The sequence below is a fragment of the Triticum aestivum genome, chromosome 7D, assembly GCF_018294505.1.
Source record: "Triticum aestivum cultivar Chinese Spring chromosome 7D, IWGSC CS RefSeq v2.1, whole genome shotgun sequence".
Lineage (NCBI taxonomy): Eukaryota > Viridiplantae > Streptophyta > Magnoliopsida > Poales > Poaceae > Triticum > Triticum aestivum.
Genome location: NC_057814.1, coordinates 199,902,585 through 199,917,079, shown reverse-complemented (window position 1 = coordinate 199,917,079; position 14,495 = coordinate 199,902,585).

Here is a 14,495-nt window from a genome sequence, read left to right as displayed (position 1 = left end):
TTCCTCTCTCCTCTTTTTATTTCTTCTTCGTTTTCTTATGTTTTATCGGGTCTGTCGTCGTCGATATATACCCCCTCCTGATAACTTCAACACGTGGGGGGGGGGGTCGATATACCCCCTCCCCGATAACATTATTTTCCCGTGTATGTATGTTGTCGTTGTCGATATTACCCCCTCCCGATAACTTCAACACGAGGGGGGATATAACTTCAACACGAGGGGGGGTCGATATACCCCCTCCTCGATAACATTATTTTCCCGTGTATGTATGTCGTCGTTGTCGATATAAAACCCCCTCCCGATAACTTCAACACGTGGGGGGTCGATATATACCCCCTCCCCGATAACATTATTTTCCCGTGTATGTATGTCGTCGTTGTCGATATATATAACTCCCTCCCAGATAACTTCGACATGATGGACGGTCGATATGTATACCCCCTCTCGACCGTGATAACTTATACCACGGGAGCACCCCCCGGCCCTCTCGCTCGACCAAAACTCTCGAGGACACCCAAACCCTAGAAAAAAATGATGTCGGTCTCCTACCCCCTCCCGCCGCGCCCCTACCCTTGAAGCATTGCCTAGGCCACCCCAAACCCGGAATAAGCTAGGTCTACGTTTGCACTAATATATCCACCTGCTGTCATGTTTGTGTAATAATTGCCATGTTGTAATATTTGCAGAAACAATGGAGCACGGACGAGATGAGCAAGCAGAAGAGGTGTTGGGGGACATAATCTTAGCCGGAGGTGATATCTTGTCGTATCTTAACGACAATGATGGTCTGGAAGAACAGGGTGAAGAAGCTGGCTGCGGTGATCGAAGAGTGGAGGAGGAAAGACATGATTATGATGGCTCCGGTGACCCAATGCTGGTGCAAGAAGGAGCCCGTGGTGACGGCTCCGGTGACCGAACAGAGTCCGGCCAGGTAAATATATTAGTTAAGCCTGTGCTGACTAGCTAATTGATGCATTCATTGTTTTGGTATGTACACATATTAATTAACACTCGTCTTTCTTCTTTTTTCTAGCCCTCCGGATCAAGCACAACTTCGGTAAAGAGACGAGGCCCGAAGAGAAAGTTGCGCTCGGATGAAAGGTTTGAGATCACAGCAATCGCGCGCGACGGCCAACCGATTGAACCCATCCGGACAAAGGATGCATTTGCTGCTCAGTGCGGGGTTCTAGTTAGGGACAAGATCCCGATCAGCATCCACCAATGGTATAAGCCTAAGAAGGAAGACCCTGAGGTGTCTTATGTCAATGATATGCAGAAAGATGATCTTTGGACTGAGCTGAAGGCAAATTTCACCCTACCGCCAGAGGAGGATCCGGAGAAGCCAATTAAAGAGCAATTAATCAAGTCTCATGCTCTTAAGAAGATGGCAGACCTATTCAGGAGGTGGAAGAATGAGCTGAAAACGTTTGTCGACAAAGAAGAGACACCTGAATTCATCGGCCGGTATGAGAAGATCAGAGATCACTGGCCCGCATTTGTGGCCCACAAGACATCGGAAAAGAGTAAGAAGATGTCAGCGACAAACAAGATGAATGCTGCGAAGAAGAAGCTTCACCATCGCACGGGGTCAGGTGGCTACCTCAAAGCCCGGCCTAAGTGGGCCAAGTCTGAGAGGGATCTGCTTGATAAAGGGATCGAACCACAGACAATGAACTGGCCAGACCGTTGCCGGACTTGGTTCTTCGGGGCTGGCGGAACCTTGGACCCTGTATCAGGGAGGTGTCGTTGGACGGACGAGCAACTTGCAATACCCATCAAGAAGATTCAGCACTATATCGATGCAGCGCAGCAAGGGACGTTCGTTCCAGACAGAGAGAACGACGAGCTCACAATGGCCCTCGGGAATCCTGAGCACCCTGGACGGACACGAGGCACGCCAGGCTTCGTTCCGTGGAAGGCTGGTTTTCCGGACGCGGGCGGTTACAAAACCCAGGAGAGGAGGAAAAAAGTGGAGCAGATCCAAATTCAGCGTCTGCACGAAAGGGTTCAAGTGCTAGAGGAACGAGACGGCAATAGAGATGCCGAAACTGCCCCCGAAGCTACACCGCCATCTCAGCGTAGAAGCAGCGTGGCTTCCACCGAGCTGCCTCAGCTGGAGCATCCGGCTACTCCTAGCTACCCCGTGGATGCTACCACGGAGTCTCAACATTGCCACCTTATGGCGGAATGGCAGAACTTGAAAGTCAAGGCGGCTGTTGGCTCTGTTTTACCTACTGAACCCGGCGCAACCTACCACTGCCGGCAGATTCCAGAAGGATGTGCTAGGGTGATGGTGGATGAAATAACAGAGGGATTTGAGGACCTCCAGCTTGACCACCCTACCGGTGAAGGGGAGACTCGGCTGGGTTTAGCTCTAAAGACTCCATGCCTATGGCGGAAGGAGCTCATCAAGCTTCCGAACTGGACGGCTCCGGCGAGTAAGGGCACTCCGCCTCCTCCTCCGCCTCCTCCTCCGGCGAGTGATCAGGGCACTCAGCCTCCTTCTCCGGCGCGTGGCGGCACTCCGCCTCCTCCTCCGGCGAGTGATCAGGGCACTCAGCCTCCTTCTCCGGCGCGTGGCGGCACTCCGCCTCCTTCTCCGCCAGCGCCGGCGCGCCAGAGCAGCTAGCCTCCTCCTTCTCCGCCTCGTCAGCAAGGGCGGAAGAGACCCGCCGCCGCTGCGGCTGCTCCGGCGCGTCGTAGTCCTTCTCCTCCGCCTCGTAAGCAAGGAAAGAAGACAGCCGCAGCCGCTCCGTCTGCTCTGCCGGCGTCTAGCAGTACAGCTGCCAGAGGCGGGAGGCAATACAGATTCAGTCCTTCTCTGAAGACTCCAGAGAAGTTACCATATGAGAGGACCGAGGAGGAGAACGCGAAGATCGTGCGAGCCGAAGTGAAGAACTTCTTTGAAGGGGTCAAAGCAAAGAAACATCCACCTCCGGAGGAGAAGGTAGATCCGGTGAAAGCAAAGCGCACTCTGGCTGCCCTGACAAAACCACCAAAGTCTCCGCCAAAAGGCAACTATGAGCGCGTTCTTGCAAAGGCATATGCCGAAGCGGAGCGGTCGGGAAGTACTGTCAGTGATAAAAGGATGAAAGAACGACGAGCTGGGAAAAAAATTGCCCAGCTCGGCGAACAATAGAACCAATCGTGCCCCCCGCTCAAGGTGTCAAAAGACATCGTCGCTAATGATCCGGGTATGGTGCCCGGTTATACCAATCTTGGAGATTAGCTGCCCGACGATGTACATTATGAAATCATGAGGTGGACGAACACAAATACCATTACGGGAAGCCTCTCGTCAAAGATGTCAAATCTCTAAGCACGATGATTCGAAGACTACATGATTGGTACATGAAAACCTGCAGAGAGTCTGATGGGATGAGTACTTTAACGCTGAGAGTTAAACCGGAGCATGACCTCGTTGGAATTGAACTGCTGAATGTTCCATTTGAGGATTTCTTCCAGTTTTACAATCTAAAGTCCCTCGATAAAACAACGATCACTTGCTACTGTCTGTAAGTAGTACTACTTCTGTCATTAAGTCTCTCTATATAGGTCAGCTCTTTCATTGCATGTATTTATACTTATCCTCACTATATTATGCAGATTGAAGATCGCCGAATTGAAGAAAAGACAAATCGGTGATATTGGGTTCATTAACACAAATCTCATAGATGATTATCAGGTTAAATTTCATGCCAAAGATACCGAGGCCAACTTGCTACAATCGTTGGTAATAAATCAAAACAAAGATATAATACTCTTTCCTTACAACTTCAAGTGAGTGTTACTATCTTCTGCATATTCGGTTTCCCTTATTAGTCCAGGTTATGGTAATGTAATTGATGACTTATGCATGCATGCGCAGCTTCCACTATATTCTCCTAGAGATTAAGCTTGAGCCGGGAGTAGTAACCGTCTTAGACTCGAGACGAAAAGATCCCCAGGACTATGCGAACATGACTCAAATGCTCCAGAAGTAAGTTAAATCGATCATTATCCACCATATCAGCAACTTTGTTCATTTCCTGATATCAAGTAATTGTTTTCTTTGTCTGGCAGGGTTTGGAGAAAATTCACCTCAAAAGCCCCGGGACTGCCGAACCAGCTGCAATTCAGACACCCGAAAGTAAGTACTATAGTAGCATGTTCCGCGCATCTCCTAGTGATTCAAGCGCTAGTTTGATCAATACCATTTAGCATGCTTGCTTATCAGTTTGATTGACCTCTATTTCTTGTAAAGTGGTTGTGGCAGCAACCCGGGAATAATTACTGTGGATACTACATTTGCGAGTCCATCCGCTACCATACCTGTGAGCGGGGCTACACTGAAGAACAATATGAAGTGCGTAAGCAATAATATTCACAATTTTATTTTATTACCATCATTTGTGTTGAGTTTCATTTATTCATATATATATGTATTGACCCCCTTCTTCAAATTAGATTTTTCGGAAGCGGGATCAACTCCTAGCACCAGATCGTATGCGAGGAATTCAAGAGGAATTGGCGGCATTCTTCCTTGACCACGTGATCGCTGAAAACGGAGAATACTATGTGGACCCTGTGTTCCTACAATATAATTAGGAGATTGTATTGTAAGAGATAATTATTGTATATATGTAGCCGGTAGTGTCGGATAGATATACGAGAACTTGTTGTTCGACCAATATCTCGGAGAAGGAGAGGCGGTCGATATCACTTCTCTGTATGCATATATATATGTTCATGATGATCTTCTGTTTCCTTCATTTGATTACTAGCTAGCGTGTCTACTCCTCTCCATACGTATATAGTACGTAGCGTCGACAAAGCACGGAGATAAGAGAGGACACTTCTCTCTATTAATTAGCTAGCTAACACAATATATGAAACACCTAAATTAACCCCCCAAAACCCCTAAACCACCCCCTTTAAAAAAACAAAAACCTCAGCTCCTGCCAGGTGCTGACGCGTGGATGCCTATTGGTCCCGGTTGGTGGCACCAACCGGGACCAAAGGCCCTCCTGCCTGGGCTCCCCGCACCGGCCACGTGGACGGCCTTTAGTCCCGGTTCGTGTAAGAACCGGGACTAAAGGGCTAGGGCATTAGTAACGACCCTTTAGTCCCGGTTCCAGAACCGGGACTAAAGGCCCTTATGAACCGGGGTAAAAGCCCCTTTTCCTACTATTGTTGATACGGCCATGGGGCCGCCCTCAGTTGTTTATCACCAGCGCGGAGCATAGCGCTTCCGCACTTGCACGGGCATAGCCGCTCCTCGGCAGTGTCGACTGATACGTCTCCAACGTATCTATAATTTATGAAGTATTCATGCCATGTTTACAATAATTTTATATGATTTTGGTATGATTTGATTGGAACTAACCCGGACTGACGCTGTTTTCAGCAGAACTACCGTGGTGTTGTTTTTGTGCAGAAATAAAAGTTCTCGGAATGCGATGAAAATCAACGGAGAATTTTTCTGGAAAATATGAAAAATACTGGAGCAAAGATCTACCGGAGGGGAGTCCCGTGGGCCCCACGAGGGTGGGGGGCGCGCCCACCCCCCTGGGGCACGCCCCCCTGCCTCGTGTACTCCCCGAGGCCCCCCTGACATGAAACCAACGCCAACTTCTCCTATAAATATAGAAACCTTCGGGAATTAACCTAGATCGGAAGTTTCGCCGCCGCAAGCCTCTGTAGCCACGAGAAATCAATCTAGGCCCTCTCTGGCACCCTGACGGAGGGGGCCATCATCACCGGAGGCCATGGAGGAGGATCCCAGAGGGGCCATCATCACCATGAAGGCCAAGGACCAGAGGGAGAAACTCTCCCCATCTAGGGGGGGAGGCCATGGAGGAGGAAGAACAAGGGGGAGAACCTCTCCTACTCTCTCTCGGTGGCGCTGGAGTGCCATCGGGAGGGGAATCATCGCCGCGGTGATCGTCTTCATCAACATCACCATCATCATCACCATCCTCATCACCATCCTCATCTCTTTTACGCGGTCCACTCTCCCGCACCCCGCTGTAATCCCTACTTGAACATGGTGCTTTATGCCACATATTATGATCCAATGATGTGTTGCCATCCTATGATGTTTTGAGTAGATATCCTTTGTCTTTGGGTTGATTGATGATCTAGATTGGTATGAGTTGTATGTTTTATTTTGGTGGTGTCCTATGGTGCCTCCGTGTCGCGCAAGCGTGAGGGATTCCCACTGTAGGGTGTTGCAATATGTCCATGGTTTGCTTATTGTCTGCGTTGCGTGAGTGACTGAAACACAAACACGGATAAGCGGGACATGGCGTATGGGAATAAAGAGGACTTGATACTTTAATGCTATGGTTGGGTTTTACCTTAATGATCTTTAGTAGTTGCGGATGCTTGCTAGAGTTCCAATCATAAGTGCATATGATCCAAGAAGAGAAAGTATGTTAGCTTATGCCTCTCCCTCATATGAAATTGCAATAGTGATTACCGGTCTTGTTAACGATTGCCTAGGACAATTCCGCACATCGATCCATCATTATTCCACACTCGCTATTTATAATATTTAGTAATATATTCTAACTTTATGATAACATCACCTACTTTTATGTTTTAGCTCTCCGATATCATGCAAAGTTATCCTCTTCATAGCCACAACATAGTTTTATTTCTCGTTTCTTGTTGGAAGCAAACGTTCGGTGTACGTAGAGTCGTATCAGTGGCAGATAGGACTTGAGAGAATATTGATCTTACCTTTAGCTCCTTGTGGGTTTGACACTCCATACTTATCACTTCCACCATTAGGAATTGCTACGATGATTCCCTGCACTTGGGGATTATCAAGCTCTTTTCTGGCGCCGTTGCCAGGGAGCAATAGAGTGGGGTTGATATTCTCGTGTGTGCGTGTTTGCTTTCTTCACTAAGTAGATCTTGTTTTTCCTTTTTGTTTCTGTTTAGATGTGGGTGAAACATACAATTTTTTTAAAAAAGCATGAAAATACAAAAAATTTACTTGCCTCACATGCCTAAAAAGTTTTTCAAAAAGAGAAGCGATTGAAAAGTTATGCATTGAAGAAGTGAGGGTCGACCTTGAGCACTTGTGTTCATGCTCACGGAAACAATGTAGAATTTTTCATGGAAGTTTCTCTGTAAATAATTATCCCCTTGTATATATCCTTTGTATTATAAAAATATTGTGCCAAGCTTTGGTTTTAGGATGATTAGATTGCTTGTTTACTTTGTGCAGTACAAAAACAGAAACTTTGGCTGTAGCGCGTGAATTTAATTTTTTTTACTGGAAAGTCAAATGGGTCTAAAACTTTTTGCACATTACTTCTGTACAAATTGTTTAAATTGTCATATTTTTTATAGAATTTTTGGAGTTCCAGAAGTTTGCTAAACTTCCGATTACTACAGACTGCCTTGTTTTTGACAGATTCTGTTTTCTATGTGTTATTCGCTTATTTTGGTGAATCTATGGGTAGTATCGGGGGGTATGAACCATGGTGAAGTTGGAATACAGTAGATATAGTTCTAATATGAAATTGGAATAAGTTTGCAACAGTACCTAAAGGTAGTGATTTACTTTATTACACTAACGGATCTCACAAAGTTTTTGTTGAAGTTTTGTGTGGATGAAGTGTTCGAAGATCGAGGAGCTATCAATATGAGAAGAATAAAAAGAGGCAAGAGTTCAAGCTTGGGGATGCCCAAGGCACCCCAAGTAAATATTTCAAAGGATACTCAAGCATCTAAGCTTGGGGATGCCCCGGTTGGCATCCCATCTTTCTTCTTCAACAAATATCGGTATACCTCGGTTTTTGTTTTGTTCACATGATTTGTGTCCTTTGTGTTTTTGTTTGTCCTTTAAGAACCATGTTAGTATGAGATAGCCCTTCATTGATTTATAGAATACTTCATGTGCTTCACTTATATTCTTTAAGTATGATCTTATAGAATTGCTCTTTGTGCTTCAACCTAATCTTTTGAGTATGGTTTTATAGAATGCTTCGTGTGCTTCACTTATATATTTTGAGTTTGGATATTGGTTAGTCTATATTAATTGTAGAATGATCCGTGAACTTCACTTATATCTTTTGGAGTATGAATAATACTATCATCTAAAGCGGGTTTGGAAGAGTGCCAACTTTAGGAATTAGTGATCCCACTATTCCGAATGAGAAGAATTTTGCTTGTGTGGAGAGTAGAAAAATTTCTATGCTTGTAGATCATGAAAAGAATGCTTTATGTGATGGTTATATTGCTAAATTCGTTCATGATGCTACTGAAAATTATTATGAGGGAGGAATATATGCTTGTAGGAGTTGCAATAATACCAAGTTTCCTCTCTATGTGCTTAAAGTTTTGAAGTTATACTTGTTTTGCCTTCCTATGCTAGTTGATTCTTGTTCCTATAAATTATGTGTTCACAAAATCCCTAGGCATAGGAAGTGGGTTAGAAGTGCTAGTCATATTCTTCATGATGCTCTCTTTATGTTTCAATTCTTTTCTTTTATGTGAGCATCATTGAAATCATCATGTCTAGCTAAAAGGCACTAAAAAAGCGCTTGTTAGGAGACAACACAATATTTACCCTTGCTGTTTTGTGTGTTTACATGATTAAGCTATTGTAGTAATCATGTTTTATAGCTTTTGTTTCAATAAAGTGCCAAGTAAGACCTTTGGGAAGACTTGGGTGAAAGTTAACGTGATCTTGGTGTAAAAAACAGAAACTTTGCGCTCATGAGATTAGCTACCATTTTTTTTACAGAAGAGTGATTTTGAGTTGATTCTTTTTGCAGAAGATTAATAGACAAATTTCTCACGTCCACCAATTTATTTCATAATTTTTGGAGTAGCAGAAGCATGGTTGCTGTTCAGATCATTACAGACTGTTCTGTTTCTGACAAATTCTGTTTTCATTGCATAGTTTGCTTGTTTTCTAGTTTCTATGGCTTATATTTCTCAATATAAATTGTATAAATGATATGGTACATTAGGCATTGTGTGAGAACAATTATGAACCTTGTCTTTTACAGTACCAAAGTGAATGGTTTGCTCTTTATCATACTAACCTATCTCACGAAGTTCCGTTAAGTTTTGTGTGATTGAAGTTTTCAAGCTTTAGGTGAGATATCGATATGAGGAGAATAAGGAGTGGAAAGACCCTAGTCTTGGGGATGCCCAAGGCACCCCAAGGTAATATTCAAGGAAGACTCAAGTGCCTAAGCTTGGGGATGCCCCGGAAGGCATCCCCTCTTTCGTCTTCAAAACTATCGGTATACCTTACTCGGAGCTATATTTTTATTTGTCACATGATATGTGTTTTGTTTGGAGCGTATTTTCAATTTTACTTGCTGTTTGAATAAAATCATTGGATCTGAAATACTGAATGAAAAAGAATCCTACCATGGCTAGTTATTTATTTGCTTCCTCGGTGTTCTTCACTTATATCTTTTTGGAGTAGTTTATCATTTTCTCACGTGCTTCATGTATATCCTATGAGTAAATGGTTGAATGAATTGAATGCCATAAATATGAATTTATTTATGTTTCATATGCTTATAACATGGGGAGTAATGACTTCTCACATAATAAGTATAGGTAGTAAACTTATTGAAAGTTAGCAAACGTAGAATTGGTCACTTGAACAATTCATGAAAGAATATTGAAGGAAGAGAGATTTCACGTATAAATATAATATCTTGGACATCTTTTGTAATTGTGAGCACTCATTAAAATATGACATGCTAAAAAGTTAATGTTGGACAAGGAAGACAACTTAATGGGTTATGTTTTCCTATATCTGAAACGTTATATTGTCTTGGATCATCCAACATGTTGAGGTTGCCTTTCCCTCTCATGCCAGCCAAATTCTTTGCACCAAGTAGAAATACTACTTGTGCTTCCAAACATCCCTTAAAACGAGTTTTGCCATGAGAGTCCACCATACCTACCTATGGATTGAGTAAGATCCTTCAAGTAAGTTGTCATCGGTACATGCAATGAAAATTGCTTTCTAAATATGTATGATCTATTAGTGTGGAGAAAATAAGCTTTATACGATCTTGTGATATGGAAGCAATAAAAGCGACGGACTGCATAATAAAGGTCCCTATCACAAGTGGCAATATAAAGTGACGTTCTTGTGCATTAAGATTTTGTGCATCCAACCTTAAAATCGCATGACAACCTCTACTTCCCTCTGCGAAGGGCCTATCTTTTACTTTTATCTTCTACCTTATGCAAGAGTCATGGTGATCTTCACCTTTCCTTTTTACATTTTATCCTTTGGCAAGCACATTTTGTTGGAAAGATCCTGATATATATATATATATATATATATATATATATATATATATATCCAATTGGATGTAAGTTATCATGAACTATTATTGTTGACATTACCCTAGAGGTAAAAGCTTGGGAGGTGAATCTATAAGCCCCTATCTTTCTCTGTGTCTGATTAAAACTTTGAACCCATAAATATCACGTGAGTGTTAGCAATTGTGAAAGATTAAATGATGGTTGAGTATGTGAAGTTTGCTAAATCAAAGCTCTGACATAGACCCTTCCTGAAAATAAGATGAATTGCAATTGTTTGATGACTGAGAATATAGTTTGTTAGTTTCAAGAAAGTCTATGATCTATACTTTAACATGTGAATAGCTTGTTACTTGATCATGAAAAGTTTTATGAGATGAGCCACTGTTATGACATATAATGATGCTAGAAAAGGTGATTGAAATTATCATTGATCAAACTTGTGCACTTGCTAGCATTCACACTTCATAAATTATTTCTTTTATCATTTACCTACTCGAGGACGAGCAGGAGTTAAGCTTGGGGATGCTGATACGTCTCCAACGTATCTATAATTTATGAAGTATTCATGCCATGTTTACAATAGTTTTATATGATTTTGGTATGATTTGATTGGAACTAACCCGGACTGACGCTGTTTTCAGCAGAACTACCGTGGTGTTGTTTTTGTGCAGAAATAAAAGTTCTCGGAATGCGATGAAAATCAGCGGAGAATATTTCTGAAAAATATGAAAAATACTGGAGCAAAGATCTACCGGAGGGGAGTCCCGTGGGCCCCACGAGGGTGGGGGCGCGCCCACCCCCCTGGGCGCGCCCCCTGCCTCGTGGACTCCCCGAGGGCCCCCTGACGTGAAATCAACGCCAACTTCTCCTATAAATATAGAAACCTTCAGGAATTAACCTAGATCGGAAGTTCCGCTGCCGCAAGCCTCTGTAGCCACGAGAAATCAACCTAGCCCTCTCTGGCACCCTGCCGGAGGGGGCCATCATCACCGGAGGCCATGGAGGAGGATCCCGGAGGGGCCATCATCGCCATGAAGGCCAAGGACCAGAGGGATAAACTCTCCCCATCTAGGGGGGAGGCCATGGAGGAGGAAGCACAAGGGGGAGAACCTCTCCTCCTCTCTCTCGATGGCGCCGGAGTGCCATCGGGAGGGGAATCATCGCCGCGGTGATCGTCTTCATCAACATCACCATCATCGTCACCATCCTCATCTCTTTTACGCGGTCCACTCTCCCGCGCCCCGCTGTAATCCCTACTTGAACATGGTGCTTTATGCCACATATTATGATCCCATGATGTTTTGAGTAGATATCCTTTGTCTTTGGGTTGATTGATGATCTAGATTGGTATGAGTTGTATGTTTTATTTTGGTGGTGTCCTATGGTGCCCTCCGTGTCGCGCAAGCGTGAGGGATTCCCGCTGTAGGGTGTTGCAATATGTCCATGGTTTGCTTATTGTCTGCGTTGCGTGAGTAACTGAAACACAAACACGGATAAGCGGGACATGGCGTATGGGAATAAAGAGGACTTGATACTTTAATGCTATGGTTGGGTTTTACCTTAATGATCTTTAGTAGTTGCGGATGCTTGCTAGAGTTCCAATCATAAGTGCATATGATCCAAGAAGAGAAAGTATGTTAGCTTATGCCTCTCCCTCATATGAAATTGCAATAGTGATTACCGGTCTTGTTAACGATTGCCTAGGACAATTCCGCACATCGATCCATCATTATTCCACACTCGCTATTTATAATATTTAGTAATATGTTCTAACTTTATGATAACGGCACCTACTTTTATGTCTTAGCTCTTCGATATCATGCAAAGTTATCCTCTTCATATGCACAACGTAGTTTTATTTCTCGTTTCTAGTTGGAAGCGAACGTTCGGTGTACGTAGAGTCGTATCAGTGGCAGATAGGACTTGAGAGAATATTGATCTTACCTTTAGCTCCTTGTGGGTTCGACACTCCATACTTATCACTTGCACCATTGGGAATTGCTACGATGATTCCCTGCACTTGGGGATTATCATCGACTGCCAGCGCGGAGCATGGTGCTTCCACTGGCACGTGGGAGGGGACTCCCTACCGCGGAGAGCCACCGGGGCGTGTACAACCCCGCCCTGACACGTGGCTTGCACGGCAAGGCTAGACGAGGTGTGTCTGGGCACCTTTGAGCTAGCGCGGGACTCACGAGGCCCTACCTCAAGGCGGGTTGCGCCTGGTCTTGGTTCTTGATGACTGTGGTGTTCCTGCGAGATGGTTAGGCAACCTGCGCCCAATGAGTTTCCTGAGGTTATCGCACGAGAAGACCAAGCACCAACGACCCCAGGAGTTGACGTGAACGGGTCCGGCCCGCCAGACAGAGCTCAGCCATTGGATTTATCGACGTTGCAGGGACGGGCCCGAGCACAGACGCCGTGCCTAGCCTTCTTATGCGAAGGATCCTGAAGAAAGACAATCGGCGCACGGCTCCCATGGTGGGTGACAATCAAGCAGGTGATAACCATAGATAGATTATGCATGAAAAGAAAACTAGCTCAGGTAAATGCAAGAACGATACACGCCACTGGGTTGGACCCGAGCGGCCTGGGGATGATGCAGTCCAAGGGGCGCCCCTAGTAGAGTAAGCTAAAGACGTAAAAGGGATACTTGCCGCAGGGACAGGCCCACGCGGCCTCGGAATGATGCAGCCCGGGGGGCGCTCCCAGCTAAATAAACTTGAGAAATGTCACCTGGTTCCGTTGTCGAAGGGATGTTGGGGCAGCTGAAGATGCATGGTGAAGGGGATGCTCCTCATGAGCCACCGGGGCCCTGAGCCTCGGGAAGCTTTGGGGGTCCAGGCGGCTCCTCGAGGACCGTCTCCATCTCCGCCAGGACTGCGTGATGCTTGGCCTCCTAAGCCGCCAGAATGCTCTGCAGGTTGCGCTGGAAGGCGGCCGTCATGCTCGGCAGGCCGAATGGTATGCGAACATAGCTGTGAGGTGGGCCCTCACAACGTCCCATGCGCGAAGGCCAGAAGAGCTCCTGAGATGCGGCCCTGTTGAGCCCTGGGATGTCGACGCAGACACGCAGCCCTCCATCCTTGCCTGGATAGGGAGCAGCGCCAGGTGGGCGGCGGTCGCCGCGCATGGCTCTTACATCCTGCAGCTCCTGAGTGACCTTGGTGATGAACTCCTTAGCGCCAGGCGCTCCTCGCCGGTGTTCTCCTGAGGGAAACGTGCCGCAAGGCACACCTCCATGTGGTGCCCGAGCGCCTCCCTCGTGATATTGGCTAGGTCCGAGGCCCTCTAGAAGAGAGCCCCCGAGCCCTGCCCGACGAGGGCGCCGGGCGCGCCTTCCTATGTGAGGGAGGGAGACGCCCCAGGCGCGGGCACCGATCCTGATGTTACACCGCCAGAGACGCCGCTCCCCTAAGGCCCTGTGCGGAGTAGCAGCTTCTTCTTCTTGGGGACGGCCTCAGGAGGGTACTGCACACCATCATTGTCAGGGTCTTCGATCGCTGCGGCTTGGAAGGCGCGCTCGAGGGAGCACACTGCATCTCTTTCTTTGCAGGGGACGGTGATGATCGCGCCGCTTCCTGGCATCTTGAGGATGTTGTAGCCGTGGTGGGTCACCGCCATGAACTTGGCTAGGGCCGGATACCCGAGGATGGCATTGTACGGCAGGCGGATGTGAGCAACGTCAAAGTCGATGAGCTCGGTGTGGTAGTTGTCGCGCTGTCCGAAGGTGACAGGGAGGCGGACCTGTCCTATCGGCGTGGTGGAGCCGTCGGTCACTCCTGAGAAGGGTTTGGTAGGCTGAAGCTGATCGTATGGCACTTGGAGGCTATCGAACGTCTCGACGGACAGGACGTTAAGCCCTACGCCGCCGTTGATGAGGGTCTTGGTGACTTGCACGTTGCCGATGACGGGTGAGCAGAGCATCAGGAGGGCGCCAGCGGTGGCCGCACACTTGAGCTGGTCCGCCGAGCTGAAAGTGATTGCGCACTTGGACCACCTGAGCGTGCGCGTGGCCTCGAGCCTGGGAAGGGCTGCATTCACCTCGCGAGCAAACTGCTTGAAGATGCGCTGCGAGGCTGGGGCCTGAGCTCCGCCCAAGATGCAGGCGATGGCGCGTGGTTCCTGGAAGCCCCCAGCCCCCTCGTCCTGATGGTGGTCGTCATTCCTTCTTGGCGGTGGCGGCAGTGGAGGAAGAC